We start from the raw sequence: 10582 nt of genomic DNA on the forward strand, positions 1-10582 counted from the left end.
TGGAGGTAACAGACATATAAACACAGGAATAGCCATAAACATTTATTAAGAAAGGGGGGGGGGGGGAGAGAGAGAGAGAGAGAGAGAGAGAGAGAGAGAGAGAGAGAGAGACAGAGAAGGGAGAGAGAGGAGGAGAGAGGCAGAGCCCCGTGTGTACACCGGGAGAGGAAGGGGGGGGGGAAGCGATGGTGGGCGGAGGGCAGAGGTTAAAAAGGAGTGGGCGTGGCTAGGGCAGGGACCAAAAGAATAACAATAGTAATCACAATTATACAATAAGTATCATACATCACACTAAATATATATAATATATATGTTAATTACACATAAGAAAGAGCATGGTAGTTTTCATATCTGCCTACATTATACTTGGATCATATTCTCCTGCACTACTTGAGTCCCTCCATCACATCTTTGTGTTTGATACAATGACTTTTACAAAAGCTCAGCCTCAGCCAGGCGGTGGTGGCGCACGCCTTTAATCCCAGCACTTGGGAGGCAGAGGCAGGCGGATCTCTGTGAGTTCGAAACCAGCCTGGTCTACAAGAGCTAGTTCCAGGATAGGCTCCAAAACCACAGAGATACCCTGTCTCGAAACACCAAAAAAAAAAAAAAAAAAAAAAAAAAAAAAGCTCAGCCTCTCTCCTTCCTCATGACCCAAAAGAGAAAAAGTAGATCTTATTTCTGTTTTGGACCTGATCTGTTTCGTATAAAGCTATATCCAGTTTTAGCTATTTTCCTTATAACAAAACAGTTAGGTTATCACTGTGCTGATTGTGGGCTCTTCCCCATAGTCTCCTTCGTTATTAGGCTGTTGTTCAATTTGATTGCTACAGATTTTACTTTAGCTCCTGGGTGAGGCCCTTTTGACTTAGAACAAAGGGCTCTTCAGTGTGTTGCTGAGATGGATGTGAAGTATCGAGGATTCTCATTAAGGATTTTCACAGCTACATTCATTGAGGAAAGGAACTTATACTTGCTCTAATTCATTGACTTTATTTGGATGTGGAATCAGGGTAATACTGGCACAGGGATGAGTTTGGATGTATTCCTTTGCTTTCTCTTTCTTAAAGTATTTTCTGTAACCATAGTCTTCATTCTTCTGCAAAGTTTTTTTTTCTTTTTTTTTTAACTTTTTTTTTATTGAGAAAAGAGAAAAAAAAAAACAAATTTCCTCCTCCTCCCAGCCTCCCATTTCCCTCCCCCTCCTCCCACCCTTCTCCCCCTCCCCCCCACTCCTCTCCCCCTCCCTCTCCAGCCCAAAGAGCAGTCAGATTTCCCTGCCCTGTGGTAAGTCCTAGGTCCTCCCCCCTCCATGCATTTCTAGGAAGGTGAACATCCAAACTGGCTAGGCTCCCACAAAGCCAGCACATTACGTAGGTTCAAAACCCCGTGCCATTGTCCTTGGGTTCTCATCAGCCCTCATTGTTCGCCATGTTCAGAGAGTCCAGTTTTATCCCATGCTTTTTCAGTCACAGTCCAGCTGGCCTTGGTGAGCTCCCAATAGATCAGCTCCACTGTCTCAGTGGTTGGGTGCTCCCCTCGTGGTCCCGACTTCTTTGCTCATGTTCTCCCTCCTTCTGCTCCTCATCGGGACCTTGGGAGCTCAGTCCAGTGCTCCAGTGTGGGTCTCTGTCTCTGTCTCCATCCATCACCAGATGAAGGTTCTATGATGATATGCAAGATATTCGTCAGTATTGCTCTAGGATAGGGTCATTTCAGGTTCCCCATCCTCAGCTGCCCAAGGAACTAACTGGGGACCTCGGCTTGGGTATCTGGGAGCCACTCTAGGTTCAAGTCTCTTGCCAACCCTAAGGTGGCTCCCTTAACTAAGAACCGTGCTTCCATGCTCCCCCATCCAACCTTCCGATTGGGATTCTGCAAAGTTTTGAATGATTCAGGGAATCCATGTGATCTGGGCTCTGCCTTGTTGGGAACTGGTTTTGTTGCCAGTCCAAACTTACTTATGACTCATGTTTTTAAGTGTTTTTTATTTGATCTTAATTCAATTTTCAAATATATCTAAAAATTCCTTTGCTAATTTTTTTCTTTCTTCCTTCCTATCTTTCTTTCTTTTCTTTTCTTTCTTTCTTTTTTTTTTTTTTTTTTTTTTTTTTTTTTTTGGTTTTTCAAGATAGGGTTTCTCTGTAGCTTTGGAGCCTGTCCTGGAACTCACTCTTGTAGACCAGGCTGGCCTCGAAGTCTCAGAGATCTGCCTGCCTCCAGAGTGCTGGGATTAAAGGCATGCGCTACCAGTGCCCGGCAACCCTTTGCTAATTTCTAATTTCCTGCAGTATAAAAACTACATCCCTGAAAGACCTCTGGACTGAATTTCTTCAGTTTCAACATCAGCTTTTCTATAATGTAATTTGTATCTGACCTCCAGATCACTTTCACTCAGGAGTTTGCATTGTGACATACATATCCTTGAAAATAACCAGCTCTTTCAGGGATCTCTTTATTATTATTATCATCATTATTATTAACTTGCATGCTCACCTCACTGCTTCCAACTCTGAACTTTCCTATTATTCCTCATCTACTGTTTTGGGTTTGGGTGCTTCTAGATTTCTATGCCCTTAAAGAGCATCCTTAGGTTGTTTTGGATATCTTAGATTTCATGACAGAAAATTAATTTATAAACTTCCTGCCTAAAACTGCATTAACTTTTTTTGCATTGTGTGACTCTGAAATTTCCCACAAGCCAAAGTTGTTGAAATTGAGCAGAACACCATGACCAGCCACATGGAAGAGGACATTCTTGAAAGGGATTTCAGGTTCTTACTATCTCTACATTGTGGTGTGTCGTGAATATTTTGGCATGGGTGTGTGGGTTCACACAGGTCTGAGAAATGAAGACTCAGAGACACTTTGAGAAGACACTTAGCCTTTGCGGTTGCAGACAGAAACTTCCACAATAAAATGCTGTGCATATACCTGATTCATGAGGTACCATGGTTTTCCAGGTTTCCCCTGAATCAAGCTTTGCATAGTCTTTGTATCCATGGAAAACTCTCAGTCAAGAATCACATAGGACAACAAAAGGTATTTGTAACCCAAAGGAAGGCCTGGAGTCTGTGTGAAAACTCAAGCCAAGCCAGGTGTAACCCAGCAGGGTGTCATAGCTAGTGGAGGTTACTTGCAATCCCTCTGGCACCAGGCCCTCAGCACATTCTGTTACAGTGGTGCTCAAACACCTGTACCCAGACAGAAAAACAGAGACATGTAGCCAGAGAGAGAGAGAGAGAGAGGGAGAGAGAAAGGGAACCTAAAGAATAGGGAAAAGAGTAATGTGATAACATTTTGTCTTTCAGAAATGATTGCCCCTATAATGTGTGAGGATCTCTGATTCAACCTTCAATAATCATGTTTTTTTTTTCCAGCAGTATGCTAGTGGCAGGCTATGACAAATTGTAGTTGACTCTCTCCACTCATTAGATCTTCCAGAGGACCCAGGTTCAAGTCTCAGCACCCTCATGGCAGCTAACAACTGTCTATAACTCCAAGATCTGATACCCTCAAACACATACATGCAGACAAGACGGCAATGCACATAAAAAAGTAAAAAAAATAAAAAAAGTAAATAAACTATTTTTTTAAAAAACATTCATATTGAGAGGATAGAGAGGAGGCTCAGTGGTTAAGAGCACTAGCTGCTCTTGCATAGGACCCAGGTTCCGTTCCCAGCACCTACATGGAGGCTCACATCCATTTATCTCCAGTTCCCTCTTCTGATTTTCATGGATACTAAGCAGTCATGATGTCCACATGCAGGTTGTGTATGTGTGTGCATGTGTCTGTGTGTTCATAGTGGGCCAGAAATATGGTGTGTCAGGTAAAGGGGCATGCCAAAGAAGCTGGTACTTAAGTTCAATGTTCAGGATTCATGTAGTGGAATCAGAACCAACTGACTCCCACGAGTCCTCTGTCCTCTACACATATACTGGGTTGCACACACTCCACACACAAAACAATGTAACATTAAAAGTTCAAGGCTATCATGGACTACATGCTGAGTTCTAGTGTAGTTTATTATATGTATGGGCATATATGTCCAACCATCACCATAATCTCTCTTCAGAGTTCTCCCACTTTGTAGCCACATCCCCAACTCCTCATCAGCTGTTACCCACTGTCTGTTGCAGAATATTCCTTTACACTGTTTTAAGGACTTTTATCTTTCTCTATTTCTGTATACCTTCCTTTGCTTCTAGCTCCATGGCTTGTTGTAGTAATAGGGGCAGCGGGGCTGCGTCCCCAGCACCCCGGCTGCCTGGCTAGCTTATGCCTGAAATAACAACACACAAACTGTATTCATTTAATCACTGCTTGGCCCATTTCTATCTAGCCTCTTCTAGGCTAATTCTCACATATTAATTTAGCCCATTTCTAATCATCTGTATAGCGCCCCTAGGTGCGCTTACCGGGAAGATTCTAGCCTATGTCCATCCTGGGTCGGAGCTTCATCGCGTGCGTCTGCCTGGGAGCTGGGAGCATGGCAACTCTCTGAGACATCTGCTCCCAAGAGGAGAGCTGTGGAGTCTGAGCTCACTTCTTCTTCCTCCCAGCGTTCTGTTCTGTTTACTCCTCCCACCTATCTTCTAACCAATGAGGGCCAAGCAGTTTCTTTTTATTTAACCAATGACCTTCCTCCATCAGCTTGTTGTGTAGCTGGGTGGCTGGACCCTTATGTCCTCCTCTCCTTGTACTCTTGTTGTTGCTCATTCTTCTCCTCCTTTCTCCTTTTATACTTTCTGCCTGTGAGGTGCACCTTTCCTTGCTTCTGCCTCGCTATTGGCTATTCAGCTCTTTATTAGACCCTCAGATGTTTTAGATAGGCAAAGAATCACAGCTTTACAGTTAATCAAATGCAGCATATACAAAAGTAATACATCTGAAAACAATATTCCTCAAGAGTCCTTAGACAATGCCTTACAGCAGGTATTCAGTGTCAGGTCTAAGCAAGGGCATAGATCCCCTCAGGTATTCTCAAAAGACCCTATACTCACAGGGAGATCTTACTTCTGTACCTCACTTTACTCAAGGCCAGGCAAAGAGCTGAGATAAGAGAAGTATCCGTATGGCAGGGTGGCTACCCCAAGAGGATTTGGGGTACTCTGGGAAGCAACGATTGTTGATGTGGTCTTTATAATATCTTTTATTACAATAAATAATTCTTGTCTCTTCCTATCCCATTCAGCTTACATCCAGATCTCCACACCCCCTGTCTCCCTCCCTCCCTCCCTCCTTTGGGGCATAGCGCCTCCCTGCCCAGCCTGCTAGGGCGCTGGGACTGAATCCGAACCAGGAGGACAAAGGGGTGGCCGGTAGCTCCTTTGTTCCCATAGCCTGCCCGCAGCGAGCGGGGTGGGCCCTTTGTTCGCGAGATAACCAAGCAGCACGGAGTTTCGATCTGGGCACTGAGTGAAACATCATTGTGGAGAAACATCTCTGGGGAGTGACATCACTGGGAAGGTACATCAGTGGGCAAGAAGACCTGATCCTGTAAAAGAAGATCCAAAGGGGAGTATTGGGAGGAAGAGATGGGCAGACGCCAATGCAGGAATTCTCCCAACAATCTGAAAAACAACACGAAACCACCACCAGAAGCCAGTGACCCCACAACAGGAGGACATGAACACCTTAATCAAGAAGAAGTAGAAAAAACTGACTTCATGAAAGTGATTGACACCCTTAAACTGCATATAAAAAATGCCCTTATAGAAATGGATGAGAAGTATAAAAGAAAGTTCGAGGAATTGAGTAAATCAGTGAATGATACCCTAGGAAACCAAGGAAAAACAATCAAGTAGATAAAGGAAACAGTTCATGACTTGAAAACTGAAATGGAGGCAAAGAAGAAAACACAAACAGAGGGCCGACTGGACATGGAAAATCTAGGTAAACGAATAGAGACTACAGAATCAAGTATAACCAAAGAATACAAGAGATAGAAGAAAGAATCTCAGATTCTGAGGATAACATAGAGAAAATAAACACTCTGATCAAAGAAAACAGCAAGTCCAACAAACTCTCATCACAAAACATTCAGGAAATATGGGACACAATAAAAAGACCAAACCTAAGAATAATTGGAGTAGAAGAAGAAGAAGAAGTGCAGCTCAACGGTACAGAAAATATATTTAATAAAATTATAGAAGAAAACTTTCCCAACCTGAAGACAGATGTACCTATGAAGGTTCAAGAAGCATACAGAACACCAAATAGGCTGGATCAAAAGAAAACATCCCCTCGCCATATAATAATCAAAACACAAAATATACAGAATAAAGAAAGAATATTAAGAGCCGCAAAGGAAAAAGGCCAAGTTACTTATAAAGGTAAATGTATCAGACTTACACCTGACTTATCTATGGAAACCATGAAAGCCAGAAGGTTCTGGATAGATGTTCTCCAAAAACTAAGAGGCCACGGATGCAAGCCCAGACTACTATATCCAGCCAAATTTTCATTCACTATAAATGGAGAAAACAAAATTTTCCAGGATAAAAACAAATTTAAACAATACGTAGCCACAAATGCAGCCTTACAGAAGATAATAGAAGGAAAATCACTAACCAAGGAGTCCAACAATGACCACAATAACTCAGACATCTAGAGACTCTTCACCAGCGCAAATCAAAGAAGGAAAACGCACAAACCCTACTACTAAAAAAGTGACCGGAGTTAACAACCACTGGTCAATAATATCACTTAATATCAATGGGCTCAACTCACCTATAAAAAGGCACAGGCAAAGAGATTGGATAAGAAAACAGGATCCAACATTCTGCTGTCTACAAGAAACACACCTCAACCACAAAGACAGGCACCTACTCAGAGTAAAGGGCTGGGAAAAGGCTTATCAAGCAAACGGACCTAAGAAACAAGCAGGTGTGGCCATACTAATTTCTAACAAAGTTGACTTCAAACTTAAATCAATAAGAAGAGATGGAGAGGGACATTTTATACTCATAACAGGAACAATTCATCAGGAAGAAGTCTCAATCCTGAATATCTATGCTCCTAATATAAAAGCACCCACGTACGTAAAAGAAACATTACTAAAACTCAAGGCAGCCATCAAACCGCTCACACTAATAGTAGGAGACTTCAACATTCCTCTCTCACCAATGGACAGGTCAATCAGACAGAAACCTAACAGAGAAATTAGAGAATTAATGGAGGTAATGAAGCAAATGGACTTAACAGACATCTATAGATTATTCCACCCAAAGAGGAAAGAATATACCTTCTTCTCTGCAGCCCATGGAACCTTCTCGAAAACTGACCACATACTTAGTAACAAAGCTAACTTACACAGTTACAAAAAAATATTAGTAACCACCTGTGTCTTATCAGATCACCATGGATTAAAGTTAGAATTCAACAACAATGCTACCCCCAGAAAGCCTACAAACTCATGGAAACTGAACAGTCAACTACTGAACCATACCTGGATTAAGGAAGAAATAAAGAAAGAAATTAAAGTCTTCCTTGAATTCAATGAAAATAAAGAAACAACATACTCGAACTTATGGGACACTATAAAAGCAGTCCTGAGAGGAAAGTTCATAGCACTAAGTGCCCACCTAAAGAAAACAGAGAAAGCACATATTGGAGACTTAACAGCCCACTTGAAAGCTCTAGAAAAAAAAAGAAGCAGACTCACCTAGGAGGAGTAGAAGACTGGAAATAATGAAATTGAGGGCTGAAATCAACAAAATAGAAACACAGAAAACAATCCAAAGAATCAATGAAACAAAAAGCTGGTTCCTGGAGAAAATCAACAAGATTGATAAACCCCTATCCAAACTAATCAAACGACAGAGAGAGAACACGCAAATTAATAAGATCAGAAATGAAAAGGGGGACATAACCACAGACACAGAGGAAATTCAGAGAGTCATTAGATCTTACTACAAAAGCCTGTATGCCACAAAACTGGAAAACGTAAAAGAAATGGACGCTTTTTTAGATAAATACCATTTACCAAAACTAAACCAGGACCAGGTGAACAATCTAAACAGACCTGTAAGTCGCAAAGAATTAGAAGCTGTTATCAAAAACCTCCCTACCAAAAAAAGCCCAGGACCAGATGGTTTCAATGCAGAATTCTACCAGAACTTCCAAAAAGACCTAATACCGATACTCCTTAATGTATTCCACAATATAGAAACAGAAGGGTCATTACCAAATTCTTTTTATGAAGCCACAATTACTCTGATACCAAAACCACTCAAAGACCCAACCAGGAAAGAGAACTACAGGCCAATCTCACTCATGAATATCGACGCAAAAATCCTCAACAAAATACTGGCAAATCGAATCCAAGAACACATCCGAAAAATTATCCATTATGATAAAGTAGGCTTCATTCCTGAGATGCAGGGCTGGTTCAACATATGAAAATCTATCAATGTAATCCAGCATATAAATAAACTGAAAGAAAAAAACCATATGATCATTTCATTAGATGCTGAAAAAGCATTTGACAAAATTCAACATCCATTTATGTTAAAAGTCTTGGAGAGATTAGGGATACAAGGGTCATACCTAAATATAATAAAAGCTATATACAGCAAGCCGACAGCTAACATCAAATTAAATGGAGAGAAACTCAAAGCCATCCTACTTAACTCAGGAACACGACAAGGCTGTCCACTCTCGCCATACCTCTTCAATATAGTGCTTGAAGTTCTAGCAATAGCAATAAGACAACATAATGGGATCAAGGGGATTCGAATTGGAAAGGAAGAAGTGAAACTTTCGTTATTTGCAGATGATATGATAGTGTACATAAGCGACCCCCAAAACTCCACCAAAGAACTTTTACAGCTGATAAACAGCTTTAGTAATGTGGCAGGATACAAGATCAACTCCAAAAAATCAGTCGCCCACTTATACACAAAGGATATGGTAGCAGACAGGGAAATCAGAGAAGCTTCACCATTCACGATAGCCACCAACAGCATAAAATATCTTGGGGTAAATCCAACCAAGGAAGTGAAAGATCTATTTGACAAGAACTTTAAGGCATTGAAGAAAGAAATTGAAGAGGATACCAAAAAATGGATGGACCTCCCTTGCTCTTGGATTGGGAGGATCAACATAGTAAAAATGGCAATTCTACCAAAGGCAATTTATAGATTCAATGCAATCCCCATCAATATCCCATCAAAATTCTTCACAGATCTGGAGAGGACAATAATCATCTTTATATGGAAAAACAAAAAAACCAGGATAGCCAAAACAATCCTATACAATAAAGGATCTTCTGGAGGCATTACCATCCCTGACTTCAAACTCTATTACAGAGCTACAGTAATGAAAACAGTGTGGTATTGGCATAAAAACAGAGAAGTCGACCAATGGAATCATATAGAAGACCCGAATTTTAACCCACAAACCTATGAACACCTCATTTTTGATAAAGGAGCTAAAAGTATACAATGGAAGAAAGAAAGCATCTTCAACAAATGGTGCTGGCACAACTGGATGTCAACCTGTAGAAGAATGAAAATAGACCCATATCTATCACCATGCACAAAACTCAAGTCCAAATGGATTAAAGACCTCACTATCAGCCCGAACACACTGAACCTGATAGAAGAGAAAGTGGGAAATACCCTACAACAGATGGGCACAGGAGATCACTTCCTATGTATAACCACAGAAGCACAGACATTAAGGGCAACATTGAATAAATGGGACCTACTAAAACTGAGAAGCTTCTGTAAAGCAAAGGACGCTGTCACTAAGGCACAAAGGCAACCTACTGACTGGGAGAAGGTCTTCACCAACCCCGCAACAGACAAAGGTCTGATCTCCAAAATATATAGAGAACTCAAGAAACTAGACTTTAAAATGCTAATTAACCCAATTAAAAAATGGGGCACTGAACTGAACAGAGAATTCTCAACAGAAGAAGTTCAAATGGCCAAAAGTCACTTAAGGTTGTGCTCAACTTCCTTAGCAATCAGGGAAATGCAAATCAAAACAACTTTGAGATATCATCTTACACCTGTCAGAATGGCTAAAGTCAAAAACACCAAGGATAGCCTTTGCTGGAGAGGCTGTGGAGGAAGGGGTACCCTCATCCATTGCTGGTGGGAATGCAATCTTGTGCAACCACTGTGGATGTCAGTGTTTTGGTTTCTCAGGAAATTCGGGATCAACCTACCCCTGGACCCAGTAATACCACTCTTGGGAATATACCCAAGAGATGCTCTATCATATGACAAAAGCATTTGTTCAACTATGTTCATAGCAGTATTATTTGTAATAGCCAGAAACTGGAAACAACCTAGATGCCCTTCAATGGAAGAATGGATGAAGAAAGTATGGAATATATACACATTAGAGTACTACGCTGCGGTAAAAAACAATGACTTCTCAAATTTTGCATGCAAATGGTTGGAAATAGAAAACACTATCCTGAGTGAGGTATCCCAGACCAAAAAGATGAACATGGGATGTACTCACTCATAATTGGTTTCTAGCCATAAATAAGGGTCATGGAGTCTACAATAGGTGAACCTAAAGAAGCTAAGTGAGAAGGTGAACCAAAGGAAAAACATATAGA

Source organism: Microtus oregoni, unplaced genomic scaffold, assembly GCF_018167655.1.
Source record: "Microtus oregoni isolate MIOR12 unplaced genomic scaffold, Mior012 000007F_ref0000211, whole genome shotgun sequence".
NCBI lineage: Eukaryota > Metazoa > Chordata > Mammalia > Rodentia > Cricetidae > Microtus > Microtus oregoni.